General features: G+C 45.2%; 1 pseudogene across 1 annotated transcript; it reads left to right on the top strand.

Moving 5' to 3' along the window:
* Positions 1-932: 932 nt before the first annotated feature.
* On the top strand, positions 933-2,812 carry LOC307189612 (eukaryotic translation initiation factor 4E type 2-like; annotated as a pseudogene). The gene has a single exon. The product of its transcript is annotated as a eukaryotic translation initiation factor 4E type 2-like (transcript).
* The last annotated feature ends 5,658 nt before the right edge of the window (positions 2,813-8,470 follow it).

Here is an 8,470-nt window from a genome sequence, read left to right as displayed (position 1 = left end):
TAGTGACCTTTGAGAATTCACTCTCTATGGGAATAAAAGTTATGGAGAAGGAATTTTTTTATCCTCTGCACACGTCTAGGTCAAATTATTATTGCCAAATAAAACAAGTATAAATTTCCCCTCCCATAATCTTAAACAGACATATTCTAGAAACATTTCGTCCCTGTCTTCAGAAGATTGCTTTGCTTTTTCTGGTGTCAGGTCAACAGAAAAATGTGACACCCTGGTCGTGAAAGCCTGGGTCAGTTTTTGAGCAGTATCTGTATAACTGGTAGATTTTATTCTCTTATTGCTTTTTGTTTGCCCTTCATCATACACTCCTCAATAGAACTAAAGACACTCTCTGTTCTAAGGAAGCTCATGATCTAATGATGCCATTGGGAAGTCACTGGTCTTTATTTTGGATATTTTGCAAATCAAAAAAACAAAAATGGCCAATGCAAGTCGTAATCCATATAAATAAGCCCATTAAGAAGGAAATGGAGAAGCTATGAAGTATCACTGGAGATTTGTTATTCTTGGAGTTTGTTTTTCTCTCTGTAAGGAAATGGGTTGTTTTTTGTTTTTTTGGTTTTGTTTTTAAAACCAATTGCAAAAAAACCCCATTAAACATGGTGGGAGGATGTACCCATAGGACCACTTTACAAGGAGCAATGAGCACTTGAAAATTATCAATATTCCTTTACATTTAGGAACATTTTGAGTGCTCTGAGTGAATTAACGAGAGGGAGTAAAGAGCTAGGTAAATATGTAAAGTCCTTTCTGCAGTTAGTTTTCCAGAGGGATGCTCAGTTATATAAGGAAGGGAGCAAAGGTTAGAGAGCTAGAGTCCAGGTGGTTCTACCCGGAAGGTTTTCCCAGAGCAGTGGGGAAGAAGAAGAATGCCTCACTCTCTGGACTGGCTGGAAATGCCCTGGCCTGGCGCTTCCCTGGCGTGAGGAGTGTCACCATCCCTCCCTGCTGTTCCCCTTCCCACCCTTGCCCTTTCATAATTCCCAAGGAACCTGAAGCCCTCAAGCCAGTCAGGCTCACTGAGGCTCCGTGTATCTCCCACGATCTTCTCTGACACATGGAAGAAGAAGGAATATTTCTGAGTTCGATGATTTGCTTCTAGTTCATTTAAGAGTCAACAGCCAAAGGTGGAAAAGGGATGTAAAGACTAGATCCAGGTGAGGCAGTGGCGACGGCGGCGGCGAGAGGATGAGCAACAAGTTCGACGCATTGAAAGATGAGGACAGTGGGGACCACGATCAGAATGAAGAAAACAGCACACAGAAAGATGGTGAGAAGGAAAAAACGGAACGAGACTAGGCTCAGAGCAGCAGCAAGAGGAAGGCTGTTGTCCCTGGGCCAGCAGAGCACCCCCTGCAGTATAACTACACTTTCTGGTACTCCAGGAGAACCCTTGGCCGTCCCACCAGCTCACAGAGCTACGAACAGAATATCAAACAGATTGGCATCTTTGCCTCTGTGGAGCAGTTCTGGAGGTTTTACAGCCACATGGTACGGTCCGGGGACCTGACAGGCCACAGTGACATCCATCTCTTCAAAGAAGGAATTAAACCCATGTGGGAGGATGATGCAAATAAAAATGGTGGCAGTGGATTATTCGGCCATGGAAGGGCTTGGCATCCCGTTGCTGGGAGACTCTCATCCTGGCCATGTTGGGGGAACAGTCCATGGTTGGGGAGGAGATCTGTGGGGCTGTGGTCTCTGTCCGGTTTCAGCAGGACATTATTTCAATATGGAATAAGAATGACAGCGACCAAGCCACCACAGCCCGCATCCGGGATACGCTTCGGCGAGTGTTCAACCTACCTCCCAACACCATTATGGAATACAAAACCCACACCGACAGCATCAAGGGTAATTCAAGCTTTCGAAATACAAAAATCACATTGTGAAAGTGCACAAGCTGGCAATAATCCTTTTCTGTATGTGTGTGTTTGTCCGAAACGGATGGGAGGTCTCCGGCTGGCCCTTCCATCTGCTCACTGAAGGGACGTCCCTGAGCCTCGTGCTCCCCTTTTGCACTCATTCTGGGAGAACGGATTCCACTAGATACCCTTCAGCATCGCTGACTTTATAAAGCAGAAAAAATGGAAAACGTGACTTTGTAATAGACAAACTTTTTTTTTAATGGGGTTCTGTGCGGGGAGCTCAGCCTTTCCTTTTGCTGTGTGCCGTCCAGGTGCCTCCCGGGCACCCTGTCGTGCTCTCCTCTGCTGTACGAAGGGCGTCGTGACCACGTGTACAAGCCAGAGCTGTCGACTGAGCGTGACCAGTATTATTAATGTCTGTGCATCCAGGAAAAGCTTTTCGTTGGAGAGTCCCGGAATAGCTATAAATACTGTCTTCTAGATCTGCCATTAAATTATTGGGACATTTTGTTTAAATAAAAAAAAAAGACTAGATCTAAACATTGTTAAGGTAGAAAACTGGTACTTTGAGAGCCTGCATTTCTGCATTCAAGGGTAGAAATGGAAATTTACCTTTGGGGCACCCTAGTCATTTTTGAAGAAACGGTTAGGTGGCCCTTCCTCCATGATGCCGGCCAGTATAGCGGCAGGTGACCTTGTTTTCCCATTTTGGAATACCTGGGAGGTGCATTTTGTTCATTGCTGTATCTGTAGCACCAAGAGCTGTGCCTGGTGCAAAACGGGTAACTATCTGTAGGAATGAATGCATGTTTGATCAGTGGAGGTAATTCTCTTAGGCTGCCAAGATGTGAGGGCTGGGAAGCACGTCTGAGAACCCTGCACGGGAACTTGACACGCACTTTTTAAGAAGTTATATAATTAATAGTGACCGGAAGGAGTTGAAGTAGCACTCTTGGCACCACAGTTACCGTAGGCACTTATGGCTTGACCTGAGGCCCTTGCACAGTCTGTCACACTGTTTCCATTGAAAATGCATCTGAGTCCCAAGAATTGGCTTATAAGCGACCTTGGGAAATACAAACCAATCTTAGTTGAAACCTGCCTGAAACTCTGGTTCAGCTGTAGCTGTTTAGTAATATGTCCACACATAAGGCATTGCTGGGAAACCCACTGGCCTTTATTCTTGTGCTTTGTTCCTAGCAGGAAGCGTTGGTGTAGTATCAGGAATGTAGACCACTTTGCAGCTGTGACATTTTCCTAAGTGTCCCAAGAAGACCAGAGGATCTTAAATGGGCCAGGGAGTGGTCCTTCCTGGTATGTTAATACTTTAGATGCTCTGGCTGAGCAGAGCGTGACTCAGAAACACCCGAGTGGCCACGAGCAGTCACGAGTTTCAGTGAGATGCAGATGAACCAGAGGAAATCAGGGTAACATCACAGAAGATCATAAGGTTTGACATGAGGCTGGCTGATCAGCTCTGAGAGATGGCTGGGCTATCACACACAGCAAATAGCATTGCTGCATAATGATGCGGGTTTGAAGGGATATTCTCTATGTAGGCTCATTCAGGCACCCCAACTTGTTCTCCTGGAGGTTGGGGTTTGTAAGAAGCAGGCAGTCTCAGATGGCATCTGTGCTGAGGCCACAGATATGCAGGCAGAAGCCTGGCACCTTGTTCTTCTGCATGAGGACCCTGGGGCCTCAGGGGAAGGTGGAGAGTCTAAGGCCTTCTGGCCATAAGACAGTGCCACCCTGCTGATGGAGGGGCTGATATCAGCTCAGAGAGAATTCCAGACTGACTGCTTCCTGGAACATGAAGAAGGGGCTAGCAGGTCTTGGCAGGACATAAGGACAGTGTTGTAATATACTAAGCAAGAGAGAGATTTTTAAGTAGTAGGAGAGGTTATGCAATCTCCACTAGGATGTGGGGAATCAAGGTAGGGTGAGGGGCAGCACTGACCTCTTCCATAAAGGCAGTATCAGTGGTCACTGTGTCCCCTGTCAGGGGCTCCTCTGCTAGTGTCCGGTTGCAGTGACACTTGTAGCCTCTTGTGTGGGGAGGGAGAAAGCCATGAAGGGCATTAACCAGCCTGAGCAGAAAGATGACACTGGGTTAGCTTCATTTTCAGGTTGGCTCTGCTCAAGCGGTGACAAAGATAAGCACTGGTAATGCCAAGTTCATATCCCACCAGCTTGTTACCAAAGTGGGAAGAATTTTTCCCTTTCCCAGGAGGACCAGTGACAGTTCCAAGGCTGTCGGTGCTCACTGGCTCAGCATGAGTCAGGTAGTATGACTGTGACCTCGATCAGCTAGGCCAGGGGCAGGTAACTACTCTCAAGCCCTCGGCCTGAGACTGGGGGAGAAGTGGTTCTCTAAGAAAAACTGAGTTCCCTTCATCTAAGGAAAGGGGATGAGTGCTGAGCAGCAAAAAAGTCACATTTCCACACATTCTGACTTGGAATGTGTGACTGGGTGTAAGTCAAAGCCAGAATTTCAATGAAGAACCGGTTACCTAAGGTCTTCACGTAGCTGCAGTGTGCCTAGAAAGTGAAGGGGTTTCCCTGACCGTCTCTAGAATGTTTCTTAAGAAGTAAAGTATGCTCAAGCACTTAGCACTGGAAACTAATCACGTGACTAACAAACAAATGGACTGGAAACGGGGGGAAGGGCAGGCAGGAACGTAAGAGAGAAGGCTCATATCCTTTCAACAAATAAGCAGCATTACTTAGAATAAAGGAGGAAATGAGGCAAGAATTGAAATAATGAAGTGGTTATTTTTTTTGGCAAAAAAAATGGTGCAACGTCTGTGTTAATATTTAGCCTAAAGAAAACCCCAGTAATTTCCGTTATTGTGATGTTATTAGATGACAGCGACATTTTTTTTATTTCTTCCTTATCATTTTCTAAGTTATGAGTTAATCTAATCTGGCACTCAGGTCCTTCTCCATCAGGTAAAGTCCCTCTCATTCTTCAGTGGTCCCTCTTCGCAGGTACCATTCGTGTACCTTCTTTCCAGATTCACGCAGGGGGAGATCCTTTTTCTCTCTTTCTTGTCAGCTTTTCTGCTTTTGTACATACCACTAAGATAGCACTTGTCATGTTGCACTGTGGTTTTTCATTTGTTCAAAAAGTTCTTTCGGGCAAGACAGACTTGAGGTACATCATTTGACTTCTCTGAAAGTCAAAGGGGGAAAAACAGTTCCTTCCACAGAGAGGTGCTGTGAGAATTCAATTAAAGAAGCTGATGCATGAAAAGCACGTAGCATGATATCTGGCACATGGTGAGAGCTCAGTAAATATTAGTGCATTTTAGTATTAATTCTCATTGAAATAATAGTTATTATTATTGATATGTATTTTACCAGATGATGAGTTCCTAGAGGACAGCAGCTGTTCTGAGGTCATAGTAGATACTCTATATATGTGGAAAGAAAAAAAGACAGGGAAAGGAGGGGAAGATAGGAGAAGAGAGGGAGAGATGGAGGGGAAAGAGGGAGGAAATAATAATGGGAACAACTAAGAAGGGAGCACTGCCAGGTTTGTCCAGTGAAAAAGGATCTTGAGAACGTTTGTTTTATAGATGAGGAAATGTAGGGGCCAAGAAAAGTTAAGGAGCAGGTCTAAGACCACGAAGTGGGGCTGGAATACAGGCTGTCTCCCGGGGTTACTCGTCACAGCCCCTGCTGTTACCGGATCAGCTTTTTGTCCTCTCCATTTTCCTTAGCAATGCCACGGCATCCACACGGCTTGATAAACCTCAGCTGACCTCTGCCACTGGGAGAACAGGGCATTTCCTATCCATGCCCAGATGCAGACTGAGGAAAACGTAGGTACTTGGTGGGAATTTTTCAATGTCTCCTGTGAAAACCAGAAGACAGCCATTAAGGAGTAACACGGTCCTGGCCTTAATGTGGTTGGCTCCAAGGGATCAAATCCTACCTGCACCCATACTGAGGATCACTGACTCTGATTGCAAGTGATGAGGCAGTTAAAGAAATACAGTGTATGTCCTTCTTGAATATAGGTTTGGACTGAACTGCCTACAAGGATTACTGCCTTCCTTGGGAAATGGGCTTGCATTTAGCTGATGTAAGAGCCTAGACAGGGTATCTGCAGCTCCTTCTAGAGGGAGTATCAGAAAAGAAACCCATTCCTGTGTTTGGGTGGATCCGGTTCCTTAGAAGTGAGTGAAAACTAATATAGAGACTTGCAGGGGATGCTTAAGAGGGGATGTAGGAATGAACTTGAGAAAAAAGAGCCACACTGGGTGTTGTAAGGTCTGTAATACATTTTAAAATATTTCATCACAGGCAGTGTGCTCTCATGCATGTAGTTTACATTACACTCTAGGTACAATCATTTGCCCTAATCGGGAATTCACACCCTAAGGTGGCAATCCAGCATTCTAATTAGGAGGGCTGTATTCCAGAAGCAGCTACTATAAGAGCTTCCACGATCTTTATCTCTGGTCAATAGCAGTTGCTTTACCAGTTGACATAGAAATAGGTTTCCATTGATGAAAGCAGTGGCTTTTTAATTGGCATAATGGATGCTACCAGTGGGGTTTCAATAGTGAGATTGCTAGTTGTAAAGATATGTGGATTGTCTAAAATATTTTAGAATAGCCCTTGCTTGAAAAGAGTATAAAAAACCAGATAGTTTGGTAGCTCTTGGTGAGCTTCCTGTGTCCAAATTTGAATTTAGAAGATTCTGGTTGCTCGTTAATTATTGTAAGATTAATTGAATTCTGCTCCTAGAATATTGTCACATTTTCTGACATCATGATGTGATGTCAGGAGCTATAGCAGCTTTGCCTTGACTATGAAGGACGAAAGCCAACATGTTGAATGTTATTAGTTATGTAATGCTACCTAACAAATTACCCCGAAATTTAGTGGCTTAAAACAACAACAATCATTTATTACTTTCCAGTGGGTTCTGTGAGCCAGGAATTTGGGAGAGGTCCCGGCTTTGGTGTTTCTCATGAGGTTGCAATTAATGTTGGCTAGAGCTGTAATTATCCAAAGGCTTGCCTGGGGCTGGAGGACCCACTTCCAAGATGCCTCACTCATATGGCTGGGATAGTGCTGTCTGCTGGAGGGGAGGCTCAGTTCCTCCCCATGTCAGCTCCTCCGTGTGGCCTGAGCTTCCTCACAACATGGTTCCCAGACAAGCATCCTGAAAGAGAGAGCACCAAGGGGAAGCTGAATCCTTTCTGTGACCTAGCCTCATACAGCATCACTTCTGCCTTACTCTGTGGATTGGGATGGTCATAATCCCCTGCCTAGATCTGGAGAAATATGTAGGTGTGGCCATCTTTGTGAAATACAATCTTCTGCACTGTCTTAGTCTACTTTGGCTGCCATAACAAATACCATAGGCTGGGTGACTTAAACACTTAAGAAATATTTATTTCTTCCAGTTCTGGAGGCTGGAAGTCCAAGATCAGGGTGCTACCATGGTCACGTCCTTGGTGAGGGCCCTATTCCTGGTTATGCCCTCAAATGGTCTTTCCTTGGTAGGTACACAAAGAGAGAAAGATCCCATGCCTCCCCCAGTTTCTTTTTTTTTTTTTTTTGTGGTACACGGGCCTCTCACTGTTGTGGCCTCTCCCGCTGTGGAGCACAGACTCCGGACGCGCAGGCTCAGCGGCCATGGCTCACGGGCCCAGCCGCTCCACGGCGTGTGGGATTTTCCTGGACCGGGGCATGAACCCGTGTCCCCTGCATCAGCAGGCGGACTCTCAACCACTGTGCCACCAGGGAAGCCCTCCCCCTCTTTTTATAAGGGCATTAATCCCATCACGAGAGCCCCACATTGGGGGTTATGGTTTCAACTTATGAATTTTAGCGGAACACAAACATTCAGTCCATAACATACATTAAAGATAATGTAAAGAGGAAAGATAGAAAAAACCTAGGTCCTTGATACCATAATTGTGCTGCTGAAATAATAAACCTTAGAAACATTTCTGAATGTCTTGTTTCATAAGATAGTACATTTTCTCTATTGATTTATTCTATTATTGTAGCTGAAACTATATTACTTGGTATAAAAGCCAGAGCAAAAGAATTGGGTTCAGATTCTCCCAAAGCTGCTTAGATGATATGGCTTCAACCAAAGCATTTAATCCAATTCATTTATTCAACAGATGTTTATCAATGGCCTTCAATGTGCCAACCAGGTACCAGGTACTGTTTAAGACACTAGGGATGCAATATAGTGAGTAAATAGAAATTCCTGTCACCGTGGAGCTAACAGTCTCCTCTGTGTTCTGTGGGTCTCTGTGTGTGAGGGTGGTGGTGGAATGTGGTGGCAAGTGAGAAACCAGATGAATAATTAAACTGATGTGAGTGGCGAGGAGTACGATGGAGAAAAATAAAGCAGGGAAGGAGGATAGAGTGGCGGGGGAAGTCCTCCCCTCTAAAAGTGACATTTGAGTAAAGACTTGAAGGAGGTGAGGAAGTGAAGCAAGTGCAAAGGCCCATGTGGGAACAGACGTGTGTGTGTTAGGAGCATGGAGGAGCCAGTGGGACCCGGGGACTGAGGACCGTAGGAAATGAGGACGGAAAGGTTATGGAGGGGGCAG

This window comes from Stenella coeruleoalba, assembly GCF_951394435.1.
Source record: "Stenella coeruleoalba genome assembly, chromosome: 1".
Classification (NCBI taxonomy): domain Eukaryota; kingdom Metazoa; phylum Chordata; class Mammalia; order Artiodactyla; family Delphinidae; genus Stenella; species Stenella coeruleoalba.
The sequence above is the reverse complement of the archived record's forward strand: the minus strand, read 5'-3'. Positions and strand labels throughout refer to the sequence as shown.